Source organism: Aristolochia californica, unplaced genomic scaffold, assembly GCF_029961685.1.
Source record: "Aristolochia californica isolate CCGP_79_NKW_82.1479 unplaced genomic scaffold, dmAriCali1.0.hap1 SCAF_9, whole genome shotgun sequence".
Taxonomy (NCBI): Eukaryota; Viridiplantae; Streptophyta; class Magnoliopsida; order Piperales; family Aristolochiaceae; genus Aristolochia; species Aristolochia californica.
The window spans coordinates 22,494,779-22,504,101 of record NW_027182290.1 but is presented as its reverse complement, the minus strand read 5'-3'; the positions used below and the strand labels follow the sequence as shown (position 1 = coordinate 22,504,101).

At 44.5% G+C, this 9,323-nt stretch overlaps 1 pseudogene; it reads left to right on the top strand.

The window, feature by feature from the left end:
• The first annotated feature begins 350 nt into the window (after positions 1–350).
• Positions 351–8,584, top strand: LOC137940656 (uncharacterized; annotated as a pseudogene).
• Positions 8,585–9,323: the final 739 nt, after the last annotated feature.

Below are 9,323 nucleotides of genomic sequence, written 5' to 3'. Positions count from 1 at the left end.
TTCAATTTCTCTCAAGAACAAAATCCCTTTCAAAGACAGTATCAATGTGCCAGAAAGTCCAAATTTTCCACTTCAATCAGTGCTAAATCTCTCCTCCTCCAGCAAGACTCCTCATTGATTGCTGAAAACATTGAAAGCTTGCTCCAAAGTGAAATAAGGGACTTCTGCCTCTGTTGTGCTGGACTGGCTTCTTCAGAAAGGGAGACTGGAGCTTTGATGTCTTCACTCCCAAGTAATCTAACTTTGCAGCAACAATGGCCTTCTGAGAATTATCCGAAACATTGTATAGCTGTCCAGATGGTGGTTTGGTGGGAACAATCCGCTGTGAGTGTCTACTGGGGGTGGACATAATGCCACTTTTCTTCCTGTGGATGCATGCAGATGATGCTAAAACTGTCATCCTGGTTCTTGAACGAGTTTGCAAGATTCTAAAGCTAACATGGATCTGGCACACTCCATATGTTGAACGTTTGGGGGCCGCATGTTTACCAGTTTGCATGTGGCTCGAAGGAGTGCAGTTCAAGGGGGCTGGTTATAGCCATTGTGCATCAAGTGAGCTTGGAAGCATTCCTGTACAGGCAAGGAAGGAGAAAAGTCTGATGGGTTCTTTTGCAAATGTTGCTGCAACTCCCATGGAAGTTTATCCAGCACTACCTGCAAAGAAGATTAACAGGGTAGCAAAGGCAGCACTTGACCCACAAGTTACGGCCTTGACCGGTCTTCAAATTGACTCAACTTCTTACTTACAGAAAGCGTTACGAGTGAATGTTGTCACTCTGAGAACAAAGGCCATTTCCCATCACCTTAAATTTGTGCTTCCCATTTTCCAAAGTCGTTTGGGGGCATTGTTGTTTCTTATTTCTACTTTACTTTCTCAAGGACTGGAATCAGTCCAAGCAGACAGGGACGACCCTAGCCTTCCATTGGTTACAACTCCTTTTGGACATGCTTCACAGGAAATTGTGAACCTACTGCTCTGTGGACGAGGTGTTCCAAATGTGTTTGATGGCTGTATGTGTTACGGTCCCGGGTCATGGATCGAGTAACACGGTGTGGGAGTTGTGAATCCAACACTGGTACTGAGTCGCTGGACTCGGTTAGGAGGGTTAAATATCCCTTATTTGGGTACTCTTCCACCAGTGATCAGTCTCCCTTTTTATGATCTCATTCTAGTGCTAAAGTTATAGCTAGAGTGGAAGTAATTCAGGTGGAGAGAGAATGGAGGAATATCTGTTCTTGCTCACGTTAATCGGGTTTCAACCCTGATTTGATGCAGCTCGCTCTAGGACTTGAAGGCCTAGCTTGGGGGGCAGCCTTGGCTCAAGTTGATGGCTGTCCTTGCTCTGTTTTCGTGATGAATTCCCATCAAGAAGAGTTGTTCTAACCCTTCACGTGAAAGAACTAGAATTCTTCCTCTTTTGTTGCTCGTCAAGATGGAAATTGATCCCAACTTGTTGTTGACGCTGGTGATGAGAGAAGATCCTCTCTTTTGGCTCGGGAAAGGGGCAAGAAGTTCCTCTTCTTATTATGGATGATGAGGGATAAATTTGGGTGAAGATGGATGGCAATGGAGGTGAAGGATAGGTTGGATTTTTTGAGTAAACCCTAAACTCGAGATCAAGAGGTGATCTCAACCTGTTTAGACTAGGTTATTCTAAAATCTCAAAGCATCCCTATTTCATTCATACCTTTCCCTGAAATAGGTCACGTCAAGGAGTTTTAGGGTTAGGGTTACAATAATTCCCCATAATGCCCTTACATATAAAGTAATTAGAAATAATTCCTACTTACAAAAATAAGAAATAAATCCTACTCAAAGAAATATAAGAATTAAATCCTATTGAGTGAGTTGTTGTTTTCTTCTTCGTTGTGTGACTCAGTGTGCTATTGAGTCCACAACATCTGCCTCCCCATGGAGAAAGAGCTTGTCCTCAAGCTCAAAAGATTTGTAGACTTGTTTGAAGAAGTCAACACGTTCCCATGTTGCAGCGTCGGGGTCAGTGTCCATCCACTGAACGAGAATCTCCCAATGGTCATTGGTCAGCCATACCCGTAACACCGCAGTTGGGTTAAGAATAACCTCGCCATTATCAACCAGTGGTAGGAATGGAGTGGATGTAGGCTGTGCTCCGGAATGCGGCGTCAAAAAAGAGACATGAAACACATCGTGAATTCTGGCTGTGTTCGGTAATTTGAGCTGATAGGCGACTGGTCCCACGCATCAAAGAATGGGAAATGACCCAAAAAATCTGGGTGAGAGCTTATGTTATGGACTCAATAAGACTGAGTCATCTACTTTACTTTTATTATTTATGTTGCTTTTAATTTCGAATTTTATTGATTTGTAATAAGACTTAAAGGTAGGGGTAGAATTGGGTTTTATAACCCTAACCTATGTTGATGTTAAGTACCCTATTTAAGGGGTAAGGATGGAGAAATAAAGGAAGTTCGGAATTAGCATAAACTAGGGTAATTTAGGTTCTTTCTAGGCTCTCTATTCTAGGCTTCTTGGCTTGAACTCTCTTGGGGGTTTGCTGCATCCATTGGGGAGTCTTTGAGGAGATCTTGGAAGGAAAAGGAAGAGGAATTACCTTTCTCTTCTGAGCTGCAAGAGAAGATCATCTCTTTCACGAAAATTCCAGAAAAGGAGAGGTCTTGACGTGAGTCTACCCAGGAAGGAGGACGGGTTCTTGTTGCTGGTTGGGAGTTCCGAATTCTGGGTAGAGGAGTTCCGAATTTTGTGCTAAGGAGGAGTTCCGAATTCTGGATAGAGGAGTTCCGAATTTTGGGCTGAAGAGGAGTTCCAAATCTGAGCTGAGGAGTTCCGAATTCATTCAAAGAGGTAACTTGAGATTCTATTTTCTTAAGTACAGCAGGTTAGAATTCTGTTTTAATTTACCTGCGTGATTAGCGGTTAAATCCATACGTTAGACAAAAGGGATTCTATTTTCAACTTACCTGCGTGAATAGTGGTTAGAGACGAGATTCTTGGTTCCTTACAGTGTTTAAAAACCTTGTAACGTGCTGGATTCATCAGTATCTCGCCGAGTTACTAGATCCATGGCTAGGGATCATAACAGCTTATGACGTGGAGGTCCCACAAGAGACTGCTAATGGTAGGGCTGGAGCCATAGCCACACATACTCCCCAACCTCAAAAGAGACCTCACAGTGGCCTTTGTCGTCGACACCCTTCATCCGAGCTTGGGCGCGTCGTAGCCATTTTGTGATATTCTATAGCTGTAGATCCCGGTCTATGAGTGCCTGATCAATCGCGTCCATGTGGGTGGACCCTGGGTTGTACGAGAGAAGGCGAGGTGGATCCCGGCCATATACAACCCGAAAAGGAGTGGATTGCAAGGCAGAGAGGAATGAAGTGTTGTAACAGTATTCGGCCAACGGAAGCCATTGAACCCATTGCAGTCGACAATCACCCACCAAGCACTGTAGATACATCTCGATGGTGCGGTTCACCACCTTTGTCTGTCTGTGGATGATAGGCGGAGGAGAACTTCAATTTCGTCCCACTCAAGCGAAATAGTTCCTGCCGAAAGGTGCTCATGAAAACTGCATCTCTGTCACTCACATTGGATTATGGAATGCCATGTAAGTGGACTATTTGCTCCAGGAAAGTTTGAGCAACCCGTGTTGCTGTATACGGATGAGCCATCGGTATAAAATGTCTGTACTTGGAGAATCTATCAACCACTACAAAAAGTATGGATTTGCCGGCGGACAGGGGTAGGCCTTCCACAAAATCCATTGAAATGTTGGCCCAAACCTGCGTAGGAAGGGCCAGAGGCTGAAGAAGACCAGTTGGACTGAAGTGCTCGGCTTTGTTGCACTGGCATACCTGACAGTCGCTCACATAAGTCGCAATAGAGGGTTTCATGGCTTGCCAATAAAAATCAGTTCGAATTCTGTGCAAGGTCTTCTGGATCCGCTCGTGTGTTCTGTCATGGTAGGCCGAGAGAATAGCTGGAATCAATTCAGACTTAGGTGGAAGGAAAATCCGCTGCTTGTAATAAATAAGTGAATCCTAGATGGACCACTTCAAATTCATTGTCCCTTCCGAGATCTGCTGATGCAGTTCCTGCAGTGCAGGGTTAGTGGCATGTGCGTCTCGCACCAAGTCTAGAATGAGAAATCTCAGTTGGCTGATAGAATAGACCGACTGCTGATCTTCAAAACACAGTGACAAGGCGTATGCCGCCTTATTTAATCTCCCCGCACGATACTCCATCGAGAAGTCAAACCCCAACAACTTACTGATCCAGTGCTACTGTGGTGATGTCGTCAAACGTTGTTCTAGTAGGAATTTAAGGTTGTAGTGATCCGTGCGTATGAGAAAATCCCGGCCCCAGAGATAAGGCCTCCAATGTTGGACCGCTTTGGCCAACCCAATCAATTCGTGTACATAGGCTGCCAGCTTGTGATGACGGACTGCCAACTATCTGCTAAAATACGCAATAGGATGGCCCAGCTGCTGTAAAATGGCCCCAATGTCCACGCCCGAAGTGTCGCACTCAACCATGAAAAATTCGTCAAAGTTGGGAAGTTGTAATACTGGCGCGGATGCTAGGGCAGGTTTGAGTCCCATAAACAATGTGGTGGCCCCCTCATTCCAAATAAAGGAATTTTTCTTGAGTAGACTTGTCAATGGTGCTGCCACTGGCCCATAATTTTGAATAAATTTGGGGTAGTAGCCCGCAAGACCCATAAAACCCCGTAATGTAGAAAATGACTGTGGTTGCGGCCACTCGTGAATAGCTCGGTTCTTCTCGGGATCCACTGTAGCCCCCTCATATGAGATAATGTGTCCCAGATGCCCCACATGTGAAGCCAAAAAAGAACACTTGGAATGTTTCAAATAGAGTTGATGTGCTCTTAACAAGTCAAAAACAATCCTCAAGTGTGCCAAGTGCTCTTCAACCGACTTGCTATATATCAAAATATCATCGAAAAATACAAGAACAAAATTTTGAAGATAGGGGCTAAATACCTCGTTCATCAAAGCTTGAAAAGTGGAGGGTGCATTGGATAACCCGAATGGCATGATGACGAAGTCAAAGTGGCCATGGTTCGTGCAGAACGTCGTCTTCTCGATATCAGAGTGGTGCATCCGGACCTGATGGTATCCCGAACAGAGGTCGAGTTTAGTGAATAACCACGACCATCTAACTCATCCAGGAGCTCATTCACTACCAGAATGAGGAACTTGTCTTTTACTGTCTGCACGTTCAACTCCCAATAATTCACGCAGAACCTCCATGTCCCATCATGTTTCTTCACAAGTAAGACAGGTGAAGAGAACGGGGAGCGGCTGGGATGAATAAGTCCCTGTTTCAACATCTCATGGCACTGACGCTCTATCTCGTCCTTCTGAAGGTGTGGGTAACGGTATGGTTGCACGACCACTACCTCAGAACTTGGTTTCAGACAGATCCTGTGGTCACAGTGCTTCATGGGAGGCAACCCTGAAGGCTCCTGGAAGAGGTCAGAGAACTCCTCAACCAGACCATCACTAGTACTGCCAGGCTGATCCTGTGTTTGCAAAGTGTGCATGTGGTGGGCCCTGTCCACCTGACAGCCCTGTAAGAGCACCCGACTTCCAGCCAAATCAAAGCTCATGGTTAAAGCCAAAAAGTCCCACAGAATGGGCCCCAATGTTTGTAACCATTTAATGCCTAATACCATATCAAATCCTGCCAGGGGAATAACAAAAAATTCTGCATTAAATGAAGCAAATCCAATGGAAAAAGTTACCGCCTTACTAATCCCATAGCTAGGGACCTTCTTGCCATTGGCCACTGAGACGGTGGCTGTTGGATGAGTGTGTATCTGGAGCTGGAGATGTTGTGTGGCTGTCAAACTCAGAAAATTGTGTGTACTCCCTGAGTCGACTAGTCCCACTAGTTCTCGATCGATGACATGAGCTCGGACTTGCATTGTAGTAGGCAATTTCTGCCCAGTAATAGCAAGCAAGAATATCTCTGGTGGTTCCTCCTCCATAATATCCTCTACCTCCTCTGGATCCTCCGCCTCAAGCCAAAACAATCGTTTACAATGGTGTCCGACCCGATACTGCTCATCGCAGTTATAACATAGATTTCTGGAACGCCTTTCTGCCATCTCTGCACTCATCAATTTTTTTATAAATCTCGGTAGGGAATTACAAGGGTGGGGATTGACTACCCGAGTCGTAGTCGGAGTGTGTCTGGATGGTGCTACTGTAGATGCTCCCTGAGATGAATTATAGTGGCGCCCTTGCCATGTGGAGGAAGTGTTCCTCTCACTCGACCAACCCGGCTTACGTTGCTGCAGCTATTGTCGTTGTTCCATTGCTCGGGCCATATTCATGGCATTAGCTAGATCCGTGGGCATAAGGAGTTCTACCTCTAGCCATAAATACTCATTGAGACCTGCTGTGAATAAGGAGACCTGTTGGTCAATCAATACCCTCTTACCAGCACTAGCCAAATTTTCCTGGAATAGTTTTTGATATTGTTCCACCGAACCCGTTTGTCTCAATAGGACTAACTCTCCCAGGGGGTTGCTGTTGGCGGGAGGCCCAAATCTAATTGTGCATAGATTTTTAAATCTCCCCAAGTCATTCCCGGTCTCTCTTTCTCTACTTGAGTAACCCATAACATGGCTTCATCTGTCATTTGGAAATAGGCTAGTTGCACCTTATCCCATTCAGTAGTCCCTTGGTTCAAATTTTTTTTCTCACATCTATGCAACCAAATTAAGGGATCCACAGAACCATTGAAAGTGGGAAACTCTAACTTGGTGTACCTTGGGACTGTGCCTCCATGCTGAGGTCCTTGGACAGCAGTGCGTGCATGCCATTGCTCCCCTCTTCTGTGATATGGTTGAGCAACCTCTCTCACCTCTGGACTCTGATGTCTCTTTGTCCTCAACTCCTATAGCATGCTGATGACTCGACTCATCTCTTCTTCCAAACCACAAATCTTTCCCAACACTGGTTGTGCTGTTTCAAGGATATCTTCTATCTTTTTTATCCTAATTTGGATTTCTTCATTGCTGATATTATCCTCCATGTTACCCTGCTCTAATACCAAGTTGTTACGGTCCTGGGTCATGGATCGAGTAACATGGCGTGGGAGTTGTGAATCCAACACTGGTACTGAGTTGTTAGACTCGATAAGGAGGGTTAAAGATCCCTTCTTTGGGTACTCTTCCACCAGTGATCAGTCTCCCTTTTTATGATCTCATTCTAGTGCTAAAGTTATAGCTAGAATGGAAGTAATTCAGGTGGAGAGAAAATGGAGGAATACCTATTCTTGCTCACGTTAATTAGGGTTTCAACCCTGATTTGATGCAGCTCACTCTAGGACTTGAAGGCCTAGCATGGGGGGGGGGGGGGGGGGGGGCAGCCTTGGCTCATGTTGATGGCTGTCCTTGCTCTGTTTTCGTGATGAATTCCCAGCAAGAAGAGTTGTTCTAACCCTTCACGTGAAAGAACCAGAATTCTTCCTCTTTTGCTACTTGTCAAGATGGAAATTGATCCCAACTTGTTGTTGACGCTGGTGATGAGAGAAGATCCTCTCTTTGGGCTCGGGAAAGGCGCATTAAGCTCCTCTTCTTAGTGTGGATGATGAGGGATGAATTTGGGTGAAGATGGATGGCAATGGAGGGTGAAGGATAGATTGGATTTTTGGAGTAAACCCTAAACTCGAGATCAAGGTGATCTCAACCTGTTTAGACTAGGTTATTCTAAAATCTCAAAGCTTCCCTTTTTCATTCGTACCTTTCCCTTAAATAGGTCACGTCAAGGAGTTTTAGGGTTAGGGTTACAATAATTTCCCATAATGCCCTTACATATAAAGTAATTAGAAATAATTCCTACTTAAAACAATATAAGAAATAAATCCTACACAAAGAAATATAAGAATTAAATCTTATTGAGTGAGTTGTTGTTTTCTTCTTCGTTTTGTGACTCGGTGTGCTATTGAGTCCACAACAGTATGGATCTAGGAGGCATGTCTTTGAATGGAATACCAACAAGTGTGGAGGTTGGATTCCTTAGTCTATTGGAATCTCTGAATTTCTGCAAGGTTGGGCAGCTCCTGAAATGCCCCAGGTGGCCCCTCTGGGTTGTTGGCCATGAATCCCACTATACGGTGTTGTTGGCCTTACATATCTCCATGCATGATGAAAATGAATTGGAATAGCGGGAATCTCTAATCAGGAGGGCATTTGATGCACAAGATCAAAGTGGTGAAGGAGGTTTCATTAGTGTTGAGGGCCTCCACCAAGTCCTCAGAAAAGCAAAGATAAATTTTCCCGCTGACAAGCTTGACCGTTTATGCAGTTCAGGGTTCATTGTTTGGAGTGAATTTTGGCAGGTATTATTGGAGGTAGAGAGAAGCTTGGGAGGTTTAAAGGATTCTACAGGTTCGATGGGGAGGAAGCAGACATGCCTCTGCTCAACTTGTTGTGTTTTCTCTAATGGTACTATGATCACAATAGCTGCCAGCTCTTGCTCTAGATTCCATGGTGGTAATTGTCTCCATGGCTCCATGGCTCCATGCCGCTCCTCAGCTGCCAAAAAGCAATGATGCTGCTATTCGGGAATGGAAACTCAAATACCCTACCTCCAAGTGAGGTGATTGTGTTGGGATTGACCATAGATAAAAAAAAAAAATATTTTTGCTCCTTTAGTTCGATGCTCTAGTTTTGTAGTCCAGAGGACTGCTTCCGATCTCGCGGTTGACACTGGTGCATGCATGGATCCAGACGTCGGTACAGGTAAGCAGACCTACATTCGAGCTTGAAGGCAAGCTCGTTCTCCAGGAGGGGAGTGATGTTATGGACTCCATAGCATCGAGAGAGGATAGATTGGGTTTATTTGTAATTTCAAGTCATTAGGGGTTTAATTGCAATTTCAATTCATTAGGGGTTTTTTGTAATTTGTTGAACTTATGGCCTTTGGCATTTTTTGTTATGGTCCCTAGCCATGGATCTAGTAACTCGGTGTGATACTGATGAATCCAGCATGTTACAAGGTTTTAAACATTGTAAAGAACCAAGAATTTCGTCTGCAACCACTCTAAGTTGAAAACAAGATTCCTTTTCTCTCACGTATGGATTCAACCACTATTCACGCAAGTAATTTAAAAAAAAATTCTAACTTACTGAACTTTGGAAAATAAAATCTGTAAGTTACCTCTTTGAATGCCACGTCAGCTAGAATTCGAAATTCTTCTCCTCTGTTTTACCAAGAGGGAAGAAGAGTCCTCTATTTTGCCGTGAGGGACGAAGATGTCTTCTTCTTACAGCAGTGAACCACGAAATTCC